The following is a 23,077-nucleotide window of genomic DNA, read 5'->3' as shown; positions in this document are numbered from 1 at the left end:
AAAGTACATATAAAGCATCAAAACACACCCTAAAATGCTTCTCTCAACCCATTATAAGAAGGCTTATCAAGACTTGGTTGAGATTCCAAAAGGTGGCTTGAAGATGCCATAGGCGGAACGGTCTGGTTGCGTATGAAAAGCTGAAGCACAAAGACAAACAGTCAGGCATTTTGGAAGAAAATCACTCAAAGATACCTTAGATGGTATCAAAGAAGCTTGCTCAAAGATACCCCAGACGGTATCACAAAGGCTTGCTCAAAGATACCCTAGGCGGTATTAATGAAGATTTCTCAAAAGACCCCCAGGCGGTATAATGACCGGCTGTGGGTCTATACAGGGCAACTTATGAAGGTTGCTCAGAAATGCCCCAGACGGAACATTTTCGGCTGAGGGCCCATTGACTGGTTTTATTGAGGACTTCTCAAGGATACCCCAACCGGTATCCGAGAAGAATCGCTCAAAGACCCCCCAGACGGCATAAGGACCGGCGGAGGATCTTATAAATACAGATCAAGAGCGAATTATGAGGTAGGTTGCTCGAGCATACCCCAGACGGCATAAGCCCGGTTGAGGGTATGATGGATGCAAACTTTGAAGAATCATTTGTAAAAAGATACCCCTGACGGTCCATAACCGTCTCTGGATCTACTTTGAAGATCAATTGTTTGAAGATGACCCAGGCGGAATATTTCCGGTTGAGGGTCTATTGAATGCAAAATGTTTTAAGACTATTGTCTGAAGATGCTCCAGACGGCATGTAACCGTCTGCGGGTCTCTTGAATGCAACCCCTTGAAGACAATTGTTCAGAGATGCCACAGGCGGTATATCACCGTTTGTGGGCCTATGGAATGCATTATTGGAAAGTCCATTGTTTGAAGATACCTCAGACAGTCCATAACCGTCTGAGGGTCTATTTTTGAAGACCATGGTTTGAAGATACCCCAGACGGTCCAAACCGTCTGTGGGTCTACCAAATGCAAGGCATGAAAGAAAGGGCTTAAGGTGCCCCAGACGGTGTAAGACCGTCTGTGGTTCTACTCAGATCAAGAGAAAATCAAGAGTCAGCCGGTACCTAAATGAGTTGATTGAACAAGCACTCAACCGGTATTTGGATGCGTTCGAAAGAGGAAGCTGGTTGCACAATTAAGCAGCCAGTATCAGCTCTCAAGAAATTTTTGCAAAGTTTGTAAAGTGAAGAGGAGAGAGGGGGTGTGTCTCTATTTATAGACAAACCCAGAAGGCGAATCGCCACCTTCTGCCTCAAGCATTCGAATTCAAACTTCAAAGAAAAAAGGCGGGAAGCAGACCAACCATCACCTCCCCACCACTTGACACCTGTCACACATGACACGTGGCAAAGCCACGTCACACTTGTGAGGGGCAAATGTTTAGGGTAAAAGTACCCTATGCCACGTGGCCCAGTAGCATGATGACACGTGGCAGCCCACCAGAGGCCCAACGGGATTCAATCGGATACTGACACGTGGCATTGTACTCCCAATGGGGGAGCAGATCTTCATCTGCGATAAATAGAGGAAATTCCTCATTTATTAGACATTTAGGAATACAAACACAAAACCGAGCAATATTAATTGCGGAATCTCTCTGAATCAGGGAGAAAAACCCACTTACTTTCCGCACCTTTACCCATCCGGAATCATACTAACTTGATCGTCGGAGGCGAAACTCCACCCAACCGGAATTTCGTAGTTTTGCAGGTACAGACGTCAGGCGCGCATACTCAGGATTGTAACTCTCCCGAGGGACTCCAAAAACCCCCGAAACAATTATGATGATTGTTGTGTCAATTAGTTATACATTGCTTGATTATTCATGATTTATTGTTATTGCTTGATCACACCCCTTCTTGCAAGTTTAAAGGGAATATGTACTTGAAAGCACGCCTAATAAGATAACTAATAATTTGATTTTAGGCCTAATAGGATTTTAATTCAAGTGATCGCTAATAATAGATTTATTTGTGCATTAATAATAAACCAACGTAGATTAAATATGCTTAGGATTAATTTAGGGATTTGTTAAACGTCGCCCGCAAATCTCCACATAAAGCCCACAAATATTTTTACTTTGACTCTTTTGCCCTTTTTCTAATTTTTACCGAAACCGTAATTCACTCTCACGAAGAATGTGGAGCTGGAGTGGATCGCCGAGGGACACCGAAGAGCCGTCATCGTCGCCGGAAAGCGAGATAATCCGGGGGAAAAATTACGAAAAGTAGGGGTGGCGTCTGGTCAGGACGCCGCCACCATGGCTGTGGCGTCTGGTCAGGACGCCGCCACCATGGCTGTGGCGTCCTGGCCAGACGCCGCCACCATGGCTGTGGCGTCCTGGCCAGACGCCACTCCTACTTTTTGTAATTTTTTTTTTTTTTTTTTTTGTAATTTGTTATTTTTTTATTTCTTTTTTTTCTTTTTTTTTGTAATTTTATTTAAACTTTTTGTAATTTTTTTAAAATTTTATTTAAAGTTTTTGTTTTTTTTTAATTAAACATTAACACAAAAAATTCTGATTTAAAAAAAAATATATACATTAGAAATAAAAACATTAACACATAAAACAAAAATATTAAACATTAACAAAAGAATTCTGATTTTCCAAAAAAAAAATATTAGACAAAAAAAAAAAAGTGGTAGGGCGCCTGGCCAGGACGCCCAGCCCCTGGTGGTGGCGTCTGCTCCGGCCGCCGGGACCAGGGGGCTGGCGTCTGACCTGGACGCCCAGCCACGGCGGTGGCGCCTCTGGAAAACGCCACAACCGTGGCTAGGCGTCCAGGTCAGACGCCAGCCCCCTGGTTCCGGCGGCCGGAGCAGACGCCACCACCAGGGGCTGGGCGTCCTGGCCAGGCGCCCCCACCTCTTCTGGAGTTTTTTTTAAAAAATACCCTGCCACCGTGAGCCGTCCTTCCCTCCGCCGCTGTGGCCGCCAAGTCCTTGCCTTGCCGCCTCAACATTGCCGTATTTTCGGGTGATTAGAGTGTGGGTATGGGTTAGATTTTTTTATTTTAGGTTTAGGGCAACAAGGTAAATTCAATATAGATTTGTGGGCTTTATGTGGAGATTTGCGGGCGATGTTTAGCAATCCACTTAATTTATTGTATGTATGTTGATCGGAAAGCGCATATAAAAATCATAAGAATTAAGTAGAGGCCGATTTAGGGCGGATTCAATCTTTTTTAGGTTGGATTCGTATTATCATCCCCGAATTTCCAGTCATGGTTCCGGACCACTATGGAGTTAGCGATCTCCGTGATCATGAATGGGGTTTAACCTTCACACCCGTAACAGTTTACAAGTTCTTAAAACTTGTTGGCGACTCTTTTATCTCTAGCTTCCTTCCCTTTGGACACCACCATGCTTAAATGCATGATCACAGTGGGGCTCAAAGTTGAGTTTGAAAAATTCCCTACAGAAGGTTTAATCTTTGTATGTGTGATAGTGCACGATTACATTTATAAAGCAATTAAACTACACTAGATTATTGTTAGACGCGGCGTTTGATGGTAATTTAGAGGGAACGACCTTATTTTAATTAGTGTGAGCGGCTCATATTAATTCTACTAAGTATGTGATTTGATCAATACAAGTTGTTTATTGGGTTGATAATATTTTAGCAAGATTCTAGTAGTTCTAGTGAGCAAAGTAACGGATAGTCCGCGGCGAAAATCCGGCAACCTAAATGCTAAACCGAGTATTGAATAAAACTAAAGGAATGAAAATAAGAGGTTAAGTTGTGTCTAATTTATCAATGATCGAACTTCAACTATGTTGGTTACTTGTTTGTCGCTTGTAAATATTAGACTATTTATAGTTTAGTTCGTTTAGTTCATTGTTTATGATCCTTAAACACCCCCCATCTTATGTATATAGTGTAAATATTATTCCTTTTATTCTTATATGCGATGCAACGACCTCATCATGCATAACCAAATCGAGGCAAACTAATTGTTGGTTTGCTTCCCAATTCATTCCCATAGCAGCATTCATCCTATTAGCAGTAAAATTACCAAGCCTCAATTTTTTGACAGAGCTTGAACCCATCAAATCCAAAGAAGACGACAGAGAAGGAGACTTGCGCTTCTTAGCCCGATCTAAAATATTAGTATCCACCTTCAAGCCCCATTGGTGAGCCTTCATCGGAGATGGCTTTAGAAATAAAAGTTCGGTTAAATTCCCAGTAGCACCACGTCTCCAGAGAGCAAAACTGCCTTTGTCTGACAACCTGTGCAGAGTGGCTAAGCGGTTATTTTTGCCCCAATTAAGATCAGCGAAGCTGCTCCTTATGTTCCGGCCACCTTCCGATTGAACATTTTTTTCTATTTCAGTTTTCATCTTTGAATCAGTACTAATATTTTGAATTTGCCTTGAATTGGGAGCAGGGGAGTTGAAGAGATCATCCACATTAATGGTGGCCACCGGAGAAGCAGGCAAGTTTGGAGGGTCGAACTCAGTCAAGGGCAAGTTAGGAAGCTTGCCCCCGAAATCCCATTGAAAGAGGAAAAGTGGATTTTTGCACAAATCCCATTGAAGTATGAGTTGGTGATGGGCTCTTGGGTCTATTCTCAATAAGATTCAAAGACGCTTCATGCATTTGGTCGACAAGACAAGGATCACTACCTGTTGTACCATTCGCAGCAGCAGATAAACAATTCACAAAAGAAACAAGGTTAGGGTTAATGTATAGAACTCTTGAAAGTTCATTCGAGAATCTAGGAGAAGATCTCTCGCAAATTTTAGCAGAGAGAAAGAATTGAGCATATGGATCTCTGCCAGGCCCAACCTTGTTCCTAGTAGGGTTGAGCAAAACTACCCGAAAACCTGATCCGTAACCATTTCGAGAATTAAGGTACCCGATCCGATAAATATAACGGTTCAGGCACTCGTTCCGATAATTTGTTATCGGTATGGTTATTGGGTATCATTTTAAAATTAACGGTTCCGATCCGATTCGATAAACAATTTTTTGTTTTTTTTTCCTACTTAAATCTATTTTTCCATAATCTAACTCTTACTTTACTTCGTAATCACTTTATAATATCAATGATTAGTAATATTATTAATAGTTTGGTCAAGATCGTGTGGTATTGTTGTTAATTAGTGTTAAATGATATCATAATAACTAAATTATTAAGTTTAATTATCATTATTGGATATCTTATTGGTACCCGATAACCGATCCGAAAATCCGGGTACCCGAACTTATCGGTTCGATTTATGGATATCACTTTTAATGATATCCCTCCCTGTTCAGATGAATCCGAGAAATTATCAGAGCAAGTGAAGTAGATATCAGTACCTCCACTCCCTAAATTATCATTAGATTCATTAGAGGCAGAATCACCATCACTACTGAGATTACGGTTTTCAACGGCACATCCTCTGGTTCTTCAGGTCGAACCAAATTAGCTTCTGGGTTCCTGTACCTATCGTTGTTAGGAAATCCTCTAATGAAGTTTGAGTAATAATTGTACTCACGAGGGCCATATAAGATCCTCATGCCTTGGCGTTCAAGAGCAGCAACTCGGTTTTTTAGCCTTTGTATGGCAACTGCCTTTTTAACACCGCAGTTCTTCCTTGAATGTCTTGCAAAACCACAACTTTTCCTCGTATCTAAAGTGAACCCAAATAATTCGGTCACCTTCTAGAGGCACAAAACAACCAGGAATTAGTGGTTGAGTGAGATTAACCACTATTTTAGCACGCATATCCGTAGAATGGGGTAAGCCTTGACCCTTAAATTCAAATTCTTCAATATAGTCAACATAAGAAAGAATTTGAGTAGCCCATTCATGGGGTAGATAGAGAAATGGTAAGCCATGAATTCTTACCCATAGAGAAGTGGAATCAAAGTTAATACGATGAGAAATAAAAGTACAATGATACCTTCAAAGGTTAATAATTAACCCATTGAAAATTCCAGACTGTAGGCAGAATATGTAGTGAGATAAGAGGTGTTGTACCACTCAAAGATGTAGTATGCACCTGCCTTGTGCACCCTTATAATGCCCCCTCCTCCTCCACTTTGAGTTAACAATATTTTGGATCTACTCAAACGGAGGGAGGACGCAGCCCGATCCGATGAACATTTCGACAACACTCAGATTGTAATTAATTGGCCCAGTAAAATTAAAATTTTGTGGTGGAGTAGCAAGACCACCCATTCGTAGACAATCATCAGAATCCGAATCACCCAGGTAATTTGGGGTCTATAAGGCGGAATATTTGCCATTAGAGAAGAAGAAGAAAAGAGGAGGAGAAGGCAAAGAGTTGGAGATGAAGAACACTAAGAACCAAAGAGCTCTATCTATAATTGGTATGTATATGAAAGATGAATTGCATGCAGGACAAGTGGCAAATTCAGAGGTTGAATGAGTTAACTTGTAAAAGTACTTGCAATGATTTGAAAGATTTGGGTAACTAATATTTGAGAAAAGAAGAGTATAAGCTCAAATCAAATGCTATTGGTTGCTTCAATTTGCAAAAGAGAAGTTGAAGAGATTTGCATTCGTGTGACTGGAAAGAAGAACAACGCAAGTTATTGGTTGCATGCAACAGTATTCAAAGTTGAATTGAATAACAAAAACCCACGTCTTAATGGGAGAAGCTCTCAGCTAGATAGAGAAAGTAAATCTATATAAAATAGTATTAGTTAATAATTATTTAGAATCAGAGTTAGAAACCACTTAGGAGCACCTTTTCAATCCCAAATTTTAGCCTATTTTCTAGCAAAAGCATGAGGCTAGTAATCAAGATTATTGGCAAGAGGCTTTTCTTTGCCACCATTGTCTCACCAAAGCAATTTCTTCTTGTTTCATTGTTGTAATACTATGCTCACCAAGATAGTCAGACATAAGTTCAAAATAAGGATCTAAGCACTTGTATGACTCAACGTGTAATGAGATCTAGAGTCATCAAGGACCTCGTCAATATCAGAAATTCAGAATTAGTTTGTTTATGAGCATCACCATCAGTTTCAGGTGGTTTGGATGGTTGGTTAACCTTCTCCCGACGGAATATCTGTTTTCCGTACATTTCATAACTAAATCTATGTTCAAATGGGGAATATGACACAGTAGAATTAGGGGACACACTCATGATCACAATGCTTGAGCCATTGAAAAAAAAAAAAAAAAAAAAAAACCAAGTAACACAATCAACTCACTAAGTCACAATTGCATAGGTGTAATACCCCGTATTTTTATACAATTTATAAACTAAATTATTATTTTACAAACGTATTTTATTGATTTGAAATGAATTATTCATTTTATTTTTAATTATTTTAAAGGTTTATTTAAATAATTAAAAACTCATCAATCATTTATTAATACGGTTTTGGAAATATCTTATTTCTATACTTAAAACTTTGGGGCAGTATTTAAATTATAAAGGAGTTTTAAAGTAAAAAAGATTTAAAAATAAAGTCAATAGCTATTTTGAGTAGGAGTAGGATTCATTAAGGATAAATAAGGAAAGCCTATGAAAGGAGGGTTTTAGAGATAGTATAAATATTCACCCAAGAGCAAAAATCAGACTTTTGCCCCAAGGTGAAAAATACCCAAGAGGTAACTCCCTGTCTCTCTGGCTCTCTCTCTCTCTCTATCTCTCTCTCTCCCTCCTCTTATTTTCTTTCCTCTTTTTCCCCCCTCTCCCTCACGACACACACATACACTACCAAGCACTGACGGCTGGCTGCCACTACTACCACCATAGTCAGCCGCCGGCAGCAGCAGTAGCCGCGAAGAGGTGGCAACAACCGTCCTCCCCTCCCCTCATATACGGCTTTGTATAAAAAAAATGAAAAAAAAAATAAATAAATAAAAAAAAAACCTCTTCTTGCTTTGATTTTAATTAAGCCTTGATTAATTATTGACTTTGAGTATTATGTGATGAGATTATGATGATTTTAATGGTGTTTTATATAAGTAATTTTTAGATTATGTTTTATATGAAGAGGCCCCAAACTAGTGAAACCCTAGATTTTTAAATTAATGATATTTTATGGGAATTGATGGTGGTTGGTTTATTTTATTGAAATCAATGCTTAAAAGAAATTTACAACAAGTTTTAATGGTTTTATATTGTTGTATGTAAAGGCCAAATTATGAGTTTCTTGAAGGAATTTTAATTACCCATTAATTGAAAATCAAACCAAGTGATTATAAATAATTTTCAGCATGTTTTGAGAGGTTTAAAAGTGTTTTAAAGTGTGTTTATATTGTTGGAAATTATTTAGAGCAAGTATTAATGTCTCTTGATATTTGTGGGTTGTAAGAGACTTCCACGTGAGTGACTCGGTAATTATTAAACGTGTAGAAGCATGCTAGGAATTATTTTGATTCATTCCAAGTTAGTATCATGCTAGGAATTGGTTGAAATTGTTGGATTGGATTGGTTGTATGGAATTGAATTGATTTGGTGAAGTGTTTATGAGGCATAAATATTGTGGAATGATTTGTTGTTGGAATAAATAATGTTTGCATGTATGGACCACATTTTTATTATTGGCATGATTAAGAGCATGTTTAATTAAACTAAATGTGTAATTGAGTGGGAAATAATGAAATGGAATTTATTTATGGTTCATATAATTTTATTGATGCTTTAAGCATGAGGAATTGAGCTATTTAAGTGTCTAAGTACACGAGAATTAAATTATATTAAGGTGCCTACGTGCACTTAAGGTGTTCTAAACACCGACGGATAGGATTTGTGGTGCATTATGCGCTTAATGTGTTTCTACGCCGAGGTAGTTTAAAAAGGGTTCAACATTAAATTAAATGTGATCACTAATTATTCAAGAATTAAACTGGAGTATTTGATTGTTGAATGAATTATGTTGATTGAGAGTCATCACCAAGTCTAAAATATGTAAATAACGTAAAGTGAAAGAGGTTACGCACAAAACTCTTGGAACGTATACACCTAGAGTATGAACATATGGGGGGAGCTTCGTGACTTTATATTTGATCATAACTTCTACTAGAAGTACTAGACATTGTATTTTCCTTTTTATAATGCGAAGGTGTAGTCACGTAATTGTGTCTCTCCAAAAATCAAACCCAGTGATGAGTACCTTTCACGTTTTGATTGACGAGTTCGGTAAAGAGTTAAAAAGTCTTGCAAAGTTTCCTTAAGCCTTGACCATATTCCTAACTTTACCCAAAGTATTTTTAACTCAAATCATTCATTTCGTGTCCTTAATCCCAAAATCATTCATTTCGTGTCCTTAAAATCATTCGTTTCGTGCCCAAACCAAGAATAACATCCAAACCAGATTATTTTGGTCCATGTTCTCAATCCAATTATTTTTTAGTTGGATGGATATTGAAAAGAGATTTCCAACAATATATTGTAAGCCCAAATCCGACTTAAAAAGAATACGTTATAGCAAAAATACTAAACCGAGCCCAAACCGAGTCTAGGACCACCTTAGCTATGACCCAATGATTATATGGAGTCCAAATATTTTATTAGGAACTTCTAGAATCCTCTAGAAGGTTTCAATCTATCCTTTCCAAGAAGAATAAAGATCAAAGAATTTTGAGATTGAATAAAACTTCTCATATGATAATCCTTGTACCATTCAAATTCATAGACGTTCGGATATCTTCTGCAAACATAATTTCATTAGAAAATCAAATATCTTACAACTTTGTTATCCTTCAGAACCAACACACAACGACAGGGGCATCGCGCCACGACAACACTGTCGCATCGCGACAGGTGCCAACGTGTCGCGACAACCCTGTCATGCTACGACATAATCTGTTCTATTTTATCTAGAATTCCTGATCTTTTCTGATCGTCCAGACTCTCCTTTTTTCCTATAAATAGAGGTCGTTTTTCCTGTTTTCAGATCTGCTCGAATTAGCCATAAACAACTAGAATTAGCCAAAATCAGTTAGAACCATCAATAACTAGCCACAATTATCAACATTCATCATCATCAACAATCATAAAAAATCAGTCACAATTAGCCTAAAAAATCCCCTCATCCCAGAATTCTCTAGACTTCTCAATTCCAATGCTCTTAGCCTAAGCACCCCAAAACAAACACAATACTTCCTTTGCGTGATTCGAATACTCCAAACCATACTCGACGTTGCCTTTAAGCTCGACGTGAAAGGTTGATAGTTCTGAGGGTTTGGTCCCAAATCTATATTTCAATTCATATTTGATTTATTTACTTTATTGATTTCACTTTCTCGAAGTTTCCTAACGTGTGTATTGATTTTATAGCAAGAAGGTTGAGGCATCAAAGTGAGCAATTTAATTACCCTTTATATTATTCTTTTGATTTTGGAATAGAAATCATGCTTAGGATGTTGTTTTGATTATTAGTATCATGTTTAGGATAACGCTTTGATTTTGTTATTAGTGACATGCTAGGAGTTGTTATTAATTTTCTAAGTATCATGCCTCGGATCTTACTACTAACGATGTTTTGATGATGATTGTTATACTACTCATATGTTGCTTTATTATTTATGGTTTATCGTTATTGCTTGATCACGCCCCATTCTGCAGCTTTAAAGGGAATTTTTACTTGAAATCACGCCTAATAAGATAATTAATAATTAGATCTAGGCTTAATATGATTTTAATTCAAGTGATCACCAATATTAAATTTGATTGTGCATTAATAATCAACCAACGTAGATTAAACAGGTTTAGGGTAATTTGATGTATGTATGTTGATCAAAAAGCGCGCATGAATATCAATAAGAATCAAGTAGAGGCCTATTTAGGGCGGGTTTGGCTTCTCTTAGGTCAAATTTGTACCATCATCCCCGAACATCCAGTCATGGTTCCAGACCACTATGGAGTTAGCAATCTCGATATGTAATTGTGAATGGGGTGTAACCTTCATAATCATGAACGGTTTACAAACTTGTTGGCGACTCTTTTTCTCTAGCTTCTTTTCCTTGGAGCGCCGCCATGCTTAAAAACATGACCCACATGTAGGGCGCAGAGGAGGAAAAACTCCCCACAACAGGCATTCCGCCACCTTCGAGTGGTTTATTTTATACTAGCACGATTAGCTCCCATGTTGGTACCCCTTTATTTGGGCTGGTTTGGGGGAAACCTGTTTGATGCATAATCAATATAAATTAATGCGTAATCAATACAAATAAATGATGAATTGTCTTGTGAATTGTGTTGTTGGTTGTATGTTGAACTCTGAGCCAAAGGTTAGTTGGATTTTGCTAGAACAAATGCATGTTAGTGTGTTTTGCTTACGCTTATGTACTCAGCATTGCTGATTGTGTGTTTGTTTTGCCATGTCTTTGTCTTGGCCCTTCAAGGACCCATTTCTTATGGCGACTAGTGGGGACAAAATAAAGAGAAGCTTTTTAGGTGATGCAGCATATTCATGTTGGGGAATTGAGTGAAGAACGATCTTGTTTAGTCTTTATGAGAATATAATTTGCTTCATTTGCTTTGAATATTGTTTATTTACTTGTTGAAACTAACGCATTGTTTTAAATATTGGTTTGAAGTATGTTTAGGTTTTTAAAAGGGCCTACAATGGTTCCAAGTTGAAGGTTGACTTTGGTTTAAATTTACTTTCGTTTGGTTTGACTATCGAAGTTAGTTTTATTTTGAATGTTTTTCTAAAAGAGTCTTCCACTGTGTGTCTTTGATAAATGCCTTAACCATAATCACGGTGGCAGTAATGTTTTAGATTTTTCCTATTTTATATTTTAAAAAGGGCAAAATAGGTATTTTAAAGGAAGGGAATTTCTAAAGTGTTACAATAGGACATATTGGAATTTACAAATCAACCACCAAATTCTTACAATGCTTCATGTGTAACTACAGAATAGAGTCGCATAGCATAGCACATAGGATACATATGACATCTAATTTTGGAAGATCAGTTGTCATTAGTCACTATCATTATTATGTCAATGCAACACATAGTCTATTAAAAAATGTCAACAATATAGAGAACATTAAACAAGACTTTAAAGGGAACATTACATGATTTATATCCCAAGTCATATCATAGTTAACAAAGAGATCAATAAAACAAATAGATCAACTAAACATAGGGGTCAACAAACAACCATGTGTTTAATTAATAGGATAATTGATTCCCAATTCATCTCTTTCAAAACACAGGGATCATTAAAGGTTCATACATGGACAACAATTAATCATAAAGTACTCTAAATACCAACCACGGTACAGAGATTAATAAAGGATCATAACTGAACAATCAAACCCTCACTAATCAATGAGTAAAAATAAAAGATCAACAAAAGTGGCTAATTCACCTTACATAATCAGTTTATGATGCTAAACAGAGTCATGAACATAGGTCACTCTATGTGTACAGATTAACCCAAACTGAGGGTTAATTCAAATGAGTAGATACTTGGAGCAACATAAGTCTAAATCACCCAATAAATTAACATATCTTGCATAAATGAGTAAATACTTAAACCAAATTAAGTCTAAATAACCAAATATTTACAGATCAAAGCTTTATCACTCAACAAAAATCAAAATCAGCAACAAAATTGCACAATCACCTGCATAACAAAACTCGCACATGATTCGGCATAATTAATTGTTTTTTTCTTTAAAATAAGGTAAATCAAAACCTTAACTTATGTAAATTCAAAACAAACAATCAAACAACAAACTAGAGGTCAATTCATCATGAAAATCAAACAAATATGCCAAATCTAAACAAAAATAAGAGAGAGAAAAATGCAGGCAAAGAGAACGAAACCTAAACACCTTCAAACTCATAAATTTTGCCACATTTTTTTAAGGGCTTTAATTTGAAACACTTCAGACAACATCAATCTACAATTGTTTTTAATTGACAAATTTGAGTTAAATTTTATTTAGAATTCTTCTCTACACTGAATAAAATACAAGAGAAATTGATAAGAGAGAAAAACTAAATATAGAAAATAATGATAACACTAAAGACATGAAGTGTATAGAAAATGATGTAATCTAACTTTGTTTTATTTATGTTCCACTAGGTTCAACCTTTGAGCTAATCTAAATTCGGGGCTCAGTTTTGGGTGCTTAAGTTCCGGTCCCCTCCCAATTTTTGTTGATTATGTAAGGTGCTTAAGACAATATATGAGGATGTTTTATGAAGTTCAAAGGATAAATACAAAAAAAAACTAAGGGTAGTTAGGTAATTTTATTATGTTTGAAAATAGTGTAAAAAAAAATATACGAACAACATTTAAAGCGTCCGAAAATAAAAATGAAACTATATTTGAGGATGAAGGGAGTACGTTATACATGCCAACATAGGGATGTCAATGGGGCGGGGCATGTAACACCCTAGATTTTCCTTTCCTTTAAAATACTTGTTTTGCTCTTTTTAAAATACAAAATAGGAAATTCTAAGACATTACCACAACCTTGAAAACGGCTAAGGCAATTATAAAAGACACACAGCGGGAGACTCACTTTAAAAACCATTTAAATCAAGTCAGCTTAAAAAGTCAAACCAAACGAAAGTAAAGTCAAACCAAACTCAAATAAGGTCAACCTACAACTTGGAACCATTGTAGGCCCTTATCAAAACCCAAAACGAATGTTAAAACCTTTGTGTAAGTCTCACAAGCAAATATATAATACTCAAAGCGAATAAACACATCATATTCTTATGGAAACTAAAAAGGAATCGCTCTTCACTCATGCCCATCATGAATATGCTTCATCACCTGAAAAACCTCCCTTTACTTTGTCCCCACTACTAGCCATTAGAAATGGGTCATCGTAGGGCCAAGATAAAGACAAGGCCAAACAAATATATAAACACACAATCAGTAAAGCTGTGTACATAACCGTAAACAGTACACACTAACATGTTTTTATCCTATCAACACACAACTTACCTTGTTGCACCTGTTTACAAGCACACAACATACTATACAACCAACTAATAAATAAATGAATTGCTTATTTAATTTGATTACGCATCGAACGGGTTTCCCACCAAATCCCTGCCCCAAATAAATTGAGGTAAACTACACCGGGAGCTAACCGGGTAAGCAAATACCACATGAAAGTGACTGGACGTCCTACGCATAAAATAAATAAAGAAAATACGGCGTCCTGTACTCCCAGTAGAAGCTATGGTTAAATATAAAACCCCATAACTCCCCCCATATGTTCATACTCGAGGTATATACGTTCCAAGAGTTTTGGCGTGTAATCTCTTTCACTTTACGTTATTTACATATTTTAGACTTGGTGATGACTCTCAAACCATGACACAATCAATCATAATAAATCATTCAAGCAATCAAACATACCAATTTAATTCTTGAATAATTAGTGACCACATAAAATTTAATGTTGAATCCTTTTAAACTAGTTGGCGTTAAATAACACCTTAAGCGCATAAAGCACCACAATTCCTATCCCTCGGTGTTTAGAACACCTTAAGTGCACTTAGAAACTGCATTTCCTTTTATTGCTATGTACTAAGACACTTAATAGCTCAATTCTCATGCTTAAAGCGTCAATAAAAATTATATGAACCATAATAAAATTCCCTTTTCATATTCCAAACCAAATTAAACATTTAGTTTAATCAAACATGCTCTCAATCATGCCAATAATAAAAGTGTGGTTCATATTCACATGCCAACATAATTAATTCCAACCATCAATTCACCACAAATAATCCATACTTCACAAATTAATCACCAGCATCAATCCAATCGACAATTCCAACCAATACCTATCATGGTACTACCTTGGAATTAATCAAACAAAGCCTAGCATGCTTCTATACACTTAAACAATACTGGGTACGCGAACGTACCTCGCATATGATCTCAAAATCGCCACGACTACACGAAATCACTCACTTGGAAATCTCCTACAACCCAAGATTACAAAGAGACAATAATACCTACTCATAATAAATTTTCAGCAATATATACACTCTTTAAATCATTTTTAAACCTTTAAAAAAATGCTGAAAATTAATTTAAACCACCTACTTTTATTCCCAGTTAATGCGTAATTAAAAATCCCTTCAAGAAACATAATTCTAACCTTTATATAAAAATTCCAACTTTATAAAAACTTATAAAATTGTTGTAATTATGTTTAAAAACACCTATTTCAAAAATTTCAATCAACTACAATCAATTTCCATCAATATACATTAATTTAGAAACCTAGGGTTTTCAATTTGGGGCTTTTTAATTCAAAAACTAAATCTGAAAATTAATTACATAATAATCATTATTTAAACACTATAAAATCATCACACACACCAAAAACAACGGGATTTGTTAAACATCGCCCACAAATTACTACATAAAGCCCACAAAATTCACTTGGTTTGACAATATTGCCCTTGACCTAAAAAAAAACACTCACACTCTCATCACTCACACTCTCATCGCTCATCTTCTTTCAACCTCTCTAAAAAAAAAATTTCAAACAACGGCAATGTCGAGGCGGCAAGGCAAGGAATTGGCGGCGGCGGCGGAGGGAAGGAGGTCCCAAGGAGGCAAGGTACAATTTGTAAAAAAAAAAAAAAAAAGGGAAAACCGTCGTGACGGAGGTGGGGCGCGGTGGTGGCGCCAGCTGCAGACGCCGCCACCAGTAGGCTGGCGCCTGGGCTGGACGCCATAGCCACGGTTGTGGCGTTTATTCAAGGCGACGCAGCCGTGGTTGTGGCGTCCAGCCCAGGCGCCAGCCCACTGGTGGCGGCGTCTGCAGCTGGCGCCACCACCGCTGGCTGGGCGTCCAGCCAAGGCGCCCCCCCCCCCCTTTTTTTCTTTTTTTTTTTTTTATATTTGTTTTAAAATATTGTTTTTTTTTTTTGTGTAATATCTTTTTGAATTGTTTTTATATTTTGTTGTTTATTTTTATAAATTTTTTCAATTTTTTTGTATTTTTTCTATGTTTATATTTTGTTTACAATTATTTGTTTGTTTTTTTTGTACATTTTTATTTTTATTCTCTATTTTGATTTGTTTTTATATTTTTTTTTGTGACTTTGATATTGTTTTTGGTTAGTTAATTTATTTTAAATTTTATTATTGATATTGTTTTTGGTTAGTTAATTTATTTTAATTGGGAATGAATTATTTATGTTTATATATATTCTTCTGTGTTGGTTTTATTTCCTTTCTAAGTGTATTTTTTATTCTATTATTTTTATTTAAGTGTTTTGTTAATTTCTTTATTATGTTAATTTGTTAGTATGTTTTTAGTTTATTTGATTTGGGTAGTGGTAGCTATTTTTCGTATAAATTTTTGTATGTTTATATATTTTAAAATTTTGTGTAGAATTCACTGGGTCGTCATGGTGCGGGGAAGAATGTAGAGCTTCTTAGTAGAAGCTATTCAGTGGAGAGGTCGGGGCATAGACATGTCAGATCCCGTGGTATTTCGGCCTCAGCTCGTAGAGAACGGATCCACCGTCGGGATGAGACGATGATGATGCTGAGGAGGGTGACCAGGAGGAGGAGCAGGAGGAGGGCGCAGATGAGGATGAGGATGTGGACGATGGCAGTGGACCGTATGATGATTACGGTCCATTTAGTCAGAGGGTTGATGACATGTACGAGACACATATGGTGGAGGTGCGTAAGGGTAGGGGTGGTAGGTTTGTTAGTAGATCTGGCACATCATCTGCGTCCACTGTATCTGGGGCAAGCAGGAAACGGTCGAGGGCCAGTAATGATTCTTGGGTTGTTAGGAGTGAGGTGCCCGGTGGGCCTGTTGACGGGAGTGTGATTCCTAGCTTTCTAGGACACATAGCTGCCCGTATTTGGGAGGACCAGGAGAGGCCTTCAGTTACGGGGTTGTTGAAATGTCATACCCGGGAAAAGACTTGTAGCTTTTTGCGTACATGGGCTGAGGCTTGGCCGGCGGAGAGCGAGATGTTCGAGCGAGATGTTCGAGCGACTGGAGGGCACTGGGGTGAATCACGTTCCTGCCACCATGCACGATAAGATTGACAGTACGCTGATCACGGCTTTCATTGAGCGATGGCAGCCGGATACAAACTCTTTCCACCTTCCGTTCGGTGAGATGACGATCATGTTACATGACGTCGAGGCCATTCTGGGGATTCGTGTTGAGGGTAAACGACTTTGTGCTGTGGCTGATGCGGATCAGGCAGATTTGCTGGCGGAGTTGTTGGCGGTGGACAGGGCTGAACTGTACACCGATGCGCTAGGTGTTTGGGAACACGGAGGTGTGAAGATCGCATCCGTGTTGAAGCGGTGTTTGTACCCCAGTGCACGTAGGACGCACGACGCACAGCTGAGTGCTTATGTTTTTCTACTCCTCGGATGTACCTTGTTTTCGGATAAGAGCGGCGGAAACAAGCTCAGGCCACGCGACATAGTAGAGGCGTGTGACCCCGACAGTGTAGGCCAGTTTTCCTGGGGATCGACTACGTTGGCGTATTTGTATCGCTAACTAGGATTTGCGAGTCGAGCTGACGCGACAGGTATCACTGGGTGTCTGACTCTATTGCAGACCTAGATATACGAGTACTTTCCTGCATTGCGACCACATCGTGACCCGGTTCCTATTGATGAGGGGATGTCGCGTGCTTGTGCGTGGAGTCCGCGCTCGGAGAAGAAGTCCGTTGACCGCCTCCGATCGATACGGTTATTGCTGGACAGGCTGTCCCCCTTAGAGGTAACGTTTATAAATTGTTTCTACATTTTATTATTTGCACATATTATATTCATGTTATTAAATTTTAAAACTATGTGCAGGTGAACTGGATGCCTTTCGGCCCGAACCCTAGTGTTAGGGTACCCAGGACCCTGTACACGGGACTCATTCAGTATCGTGAGATCGTCGAGGCGTACATGCCCCAGCGTTGTCTTCGCCAGCTTGGATTTGTCCAAGTTGTCCTTCCTCCCCCGGCATGCCCGATGAAGGCGGTCCGACCTGCATCGTCGAGGGACTACGTCGTGCAATGGCCGGATATCATGACCGGGACGTGGGACCAGTTTCCGATGGTGGCCCGCTTATGGACTGCGGAGTTGCAGCGGCCGCCCTTTGGGGTTCCTCCCATGTGTGACCATTACTACATGGAATGGTTCAACAGGTATTCGCACCCGAGGTTGATCGCAGATCTCGACCACAGCGATGATGATTATGTGCCACCGCCTACTGCCATGGAAGCGGTATGTCTCATATTATATTTATCGTTGTCTTTTAATTAAGTTTTATATGTTGTTATTGTATTTCATCTTTTGTTTTTTGTTGTATGCAGTGGATGGGAAAGATAATGCAGGATGTACAGAAACTCTCTCTTGAGAAGGACAACATGAGTGCAACAGGGAGAGTTGTTGTTGATAGTCTGGAACAGACCCTTGCGCAGTGGGAGTCGTCGTCGAGGAGGGATTACTGATGGTTTTGTCATTTTATTTACAGAGCACTTTAAATATTATCGTTTTAATTTATTAAATTGGACATTATGTTGTAAGTTTGTAACATTTTAGATTGTTCTTTTAGCTTCCAACTTAAACATATTATCATTGCTGTTTTTAAATTTTGATATAACCGTTCGTGGATCCGCGCAACTTACCCATGCAACATATAGAATGCAGTAAACAATACAATATAAAAGATTAAAGTTCTCATTACTAGAGCAACGTACAAATAAGATTACATAGGAAGAATGTAAACATGAAAAACTAAAATGCAGCTAGGGTGTTCCATTCGTGGATCCGGTCATGATATAGCGCATCCCAACCCTCTACGCTCGCTGTGCAAATGTTGTACCACCGAGGTATAATCAGTGGCACTGGAAAATCGGATGACATGTCTAGTCGGATGAAATGTCTGTATGACGACCCAAGAAACGCAATAGCTAGCTCTCTGACCGGTGTGGTGACAGTCTCACGCGACCGCCAAGGGAGAACTGTGGTACAAGGATAATAAGCTTGACTATGCACTCCCAAGCCGAAATGCATGACTGCGCATTTGTAAATGTTTGCAACGGCAAACAGATCTAGGGGCGCGTCAAAATAATGATTTTGGCCGCAAGGTCCACCTCCCCACCGGATACGCCGCAGAGCGACATCCAAGTCATCCTGGTACACATGACGATAAACATTTCGGTTAGAGGCAATTTCGCTGTACATCAACTGACGCACCAAACCGTAGTTGTCTTCGCCCATTTGAAAAAACATCAGCCACGACCCGGAATCCGCAGTTACCATCTCCGACTACATCATTCCACCCTTCCAAGTACGACATGATGATCGCAGGTATCCTTTCCTTGTACGGAAACTGATCAACATCGTTTCTTCCTATTCACCATATAATTATAGACAGTTAAGAAGGCAGGAGTAACACTTTAAAACTATGTGCAATGTAAACAACCAAAACATACCAGTTCTCAGGGGCATATTCACAGACGATGAAGATTGACTACGACTAGATGACGATGTCCGACCACGACCACGACCACGACCAAGACCACAGATATACTCAAACGCACTCCTGTTCCGCCGTTGTCGACCTCGAGGACGGTCAACTCCTTCGGGTTCCTCATAATCTAAGGTAGACGTGTAAAACATGTCATGAAGTACATGAGTAGCGTCACGAATAATAGAAGGATGGCTGGAGGACACTCGGTCGTACATCGAACGAAACTGCTCCAACTCCTCCTGTTCACGGTCGGCCGTTTGAGTGTCTGCATGCTCACCAATAACAAGCGTCCTCCAGAATGAATGGACCCGATCAACATGTATCGACGCCCTTTCTTTTGTAATAACGCGGTGAATGGTGCATGCGCAAGGTAATCCATGAGTTACTGAAATAGCACACCCACACCGAGCATACACTTCGTCAGCCAAGTCCCTCATCCTGTTCAGCTCAGTGAGAATCAACCCCAAGCAGTAGTGCGACACACGACCATGGAGAATCTTAAATATAAAATGGCTATACATCGTACCATGTCGTCGTCTGGAGTCCTCTAGAGAGTTCCTGATGCCGTTCTTCTAAGTTTCAATTGACTTGTTAAGTCTATCGAACAGTGTATCCAAAGCAGCGGTCGATGAATCAATCCAGTCCTTAGTAGCTCTATGAGCGCTCTCAACTCTACTTGTTGTAGTGTTCCCGAAATGAAGTACCTGGTTTGTCCAATATTTGACAAAATTTTCCCTGTGAGGGACCCATTGCTGCATCACATAGTCCACCAGTGCCGGACACCACTGGTACGAATCCCTGAAGTTAGCCAATGCTCGCTCATACGCTTCCTCTGTGGTAGCCTGTAGGATCTTCCGCCACTTACCATTCACCAATCTCTCTGCCATTTCCAAATTCTTGTTGAAAAGGTTGTAGGCTTTCACTTTCACGCAATTGTTGATGTGCCATGTGCACAATAAGTGGTTCGATTCTGGAAACAGCTCTGCTATGGGGGCAAAGAGACCTCCCTCACAGTCGCTGACGATGGCTGCTGGATGAACATTAGGCCCGATGTAGTTTCTCAGCTTCTCCAACACCCAATAATAACTTGGAGCCGTCTCATCCTTGATGATTGCATGACCAATCAGAAAGTTCTGGTTCGTTGGAGTCATCCCCATGATCTCAACCAGTGGGAACTTGTACTTGTTTGTCTTGTACGTTGAGTCGATCAAAATCACAAATGGCCAAGACTTGATCATATCAGCACAATCAGGATGCACAAGGAAAAGATGAGTCACCTCCGCTGTATCTTCATCAGAATCAAACCAGAATAGGTAACCACGTGATTGTGCCTGGTGTAGCAGCTGCTGTATAGGGTTCCTTCCCTCTGACCGTTCAAACTTGAGTTGCTGTCTGACGTTGTAGATGTGTCTTCGGTTTGGATGGTCTTCTGGAAATTTCTCTAACACAAATGCTAATATTTTAGCAGGCTTGACTTGAGCATCACTCATTTCTTTCACAACTAGTTTCGCAGCAGGACTTAAGCCGCTCAGCTGTCGATGACCCTCTTCATATACTATCATCTCATGGTTGTGATACCCCCATTTAGAGTAACCAATCACTTCCCAACCGTCACGACTCCGTAGTTGTCGAACCTTTACTCTGAACTCACACCCACAACCTTTCCGCTTTGTATCAAACCGAGTGGTTGTACGAAAATCTCTTTCTTCTCTTTTGCGATAACGGTCACATCTCAAAATGCGATCCATTCTACCATCCCGTTGAGATTTATGAGTTACTACTACCAAGCAAAATCCAGCTGCAATTGCAACGTGTTTTGCCCAATCAATCGCCTGTTGAGCTTCTTCGAATGGACCATCATGTCCAAATATCCCACTGTAATCATTTCCGTCTCCACCATAATCCTGCATCAATTATATATTACAATAAATACATTTAACGGATAATACATTTAATTTCTATATTTACACAGAATTAACACAAAAAAAAGCATAATTATGTATAATCAAACTTAATTTTTATAAAAACCCAATTCGAATTTTCAAACTAAATTTAAAAATATACCATTTCGAATTTTCAAACTTAATTTTAAAGAAACCTATTTCGAATTTTCAAAATTAATTTAAAAAAAAACCCATTTCGAATTTTTTTAAAAAATCATTTTCGATTTTTTTTTAAAAAATAAATAAATAAATAAAAAACAATAACAAAATAAAAAAAAAATAAATTAATTTATAAGGGTGGCGTCTGCCAGGGCTGCCACAGCCACTGGACTGGCGCCTGGCAGGGCCGCCTCAGCCAGTAGAGTGGCGCCTGGCCAGGACGCCAGTCTGGTGGTCTGGGCGTCTAGGCTGGACGCCACTCTGGTGGTTCTGGCGTCTGGGCTGGACGCCACTCTGGTGGTTCTGGCGTCTGGGCTGGACGCCACTCTGGTGGTTCTGGCGTCTGGCTTGGACGTCCAGGCTACGGTTTGGGCGTCCATCCTAGGCGCCGGAGCCACTCCGACGGTAAACCGTGAATTTTAACGGTGACTTACCTCGTTTTCCGTCGACGACGACGTACCTCCGGCGTCCCCCGCATCTCCGGCCTGCCCTCCGGTCTCCCCCGGCGAGCTAGTACGGCTCCACATTTTTTAAACCGAGATTATTTCAATTTTAGAAAATGGGCATAATGGTCACACCAAGTCATATTTGTGGGCTTTATATGGTAATTTGCGGGCGATGTTTAGCGATTCACAAAACAATAATTAGATCAAAGTTAGATTGAATTAAAACAAAGAAGAATTTTTTTTTTTAATGAGGGTGCTGCTGCCGGCGCCTGCTGGTGGCGGTGGCCGACCGGTGGGTGGCTGTGGTGGTGGCTGGCCACTCGTGGGTGGCGTGTGTGGTGTGTGGCGTGGAGGTGAGAAAATAAAAGAGGAGGGGGGAAAATTAAGGGGAGAGAAAATTAGAGGAGAGACAGAGAGTTTACCTTTTGGGTATTCTCCACCTTGGGCAAGGTCTAACTTGCTTATGTGATGGGTATTTATACCCTCTCTCAAAACCCTCCTAGCTTAAAATTCCCCTTATACCCTTGATTCCCTCTCCTATTCAAACTAGTCTTTGACTTTTTTTAAATTCCATTGACTTTAAAATTTCCTTTCATAAAATAATTATGCCCCAAAGTTTTTAAATAACAAAATAAAATATTTTCAAAGTAATTAAATAAATAAAAATGGACCTTTAATTAAAATAAACCTTTTTAAATTAATAGAATACTATAAATAATTCATTTCGAATTATTTAAATACTTCATAAAATAATGATTTAATTGAAAATATGTATAAAAATACGGGGTATTACAAGGCGGGGCGGGTCGGATGTTGACCTTCCCATCCCCATCCTCGCCTATCATTCTCATTCCCATCTCCATCCCCATCTCTGCGACGGGTCCAATATTCATCCCCATTCCCGCTTCGCGCGTGTACAATTTCAAAACCATCCCCGCTCCACCCCCCGAATATCCATCCCCACCTAAGACCCGCTTCCCAAATACAAATAATATTGATGACAATTAAAAAAAAAATCATTGTTAATATTACACTTTTTTTTTTTTTTAAATATTATAAGTCTATTACAAAGTACTTCGTATTATGCTTTCTATCATT

This window comes from Chenopodium quinoa, unplaced genomic scaffold, assembly GCF_001683475.1.
Source record: "Chenopodium quinoa cultivar QQ74 unplaced genomic scaffold, ASM168347v1, whole genome shotgun sequence".
In the NCBI taxonomy this organism is placed as follows: domain Eukaryota; kingdom Viridiplantae; phylum Streptophyta; class Magnoliopsida; order Caryophyllales; family Amaranthaceae; genus Chenopodium; species Chenopodium quinoa.
This window is presented reverse-complemented; position numbering follows the sequence as displayed.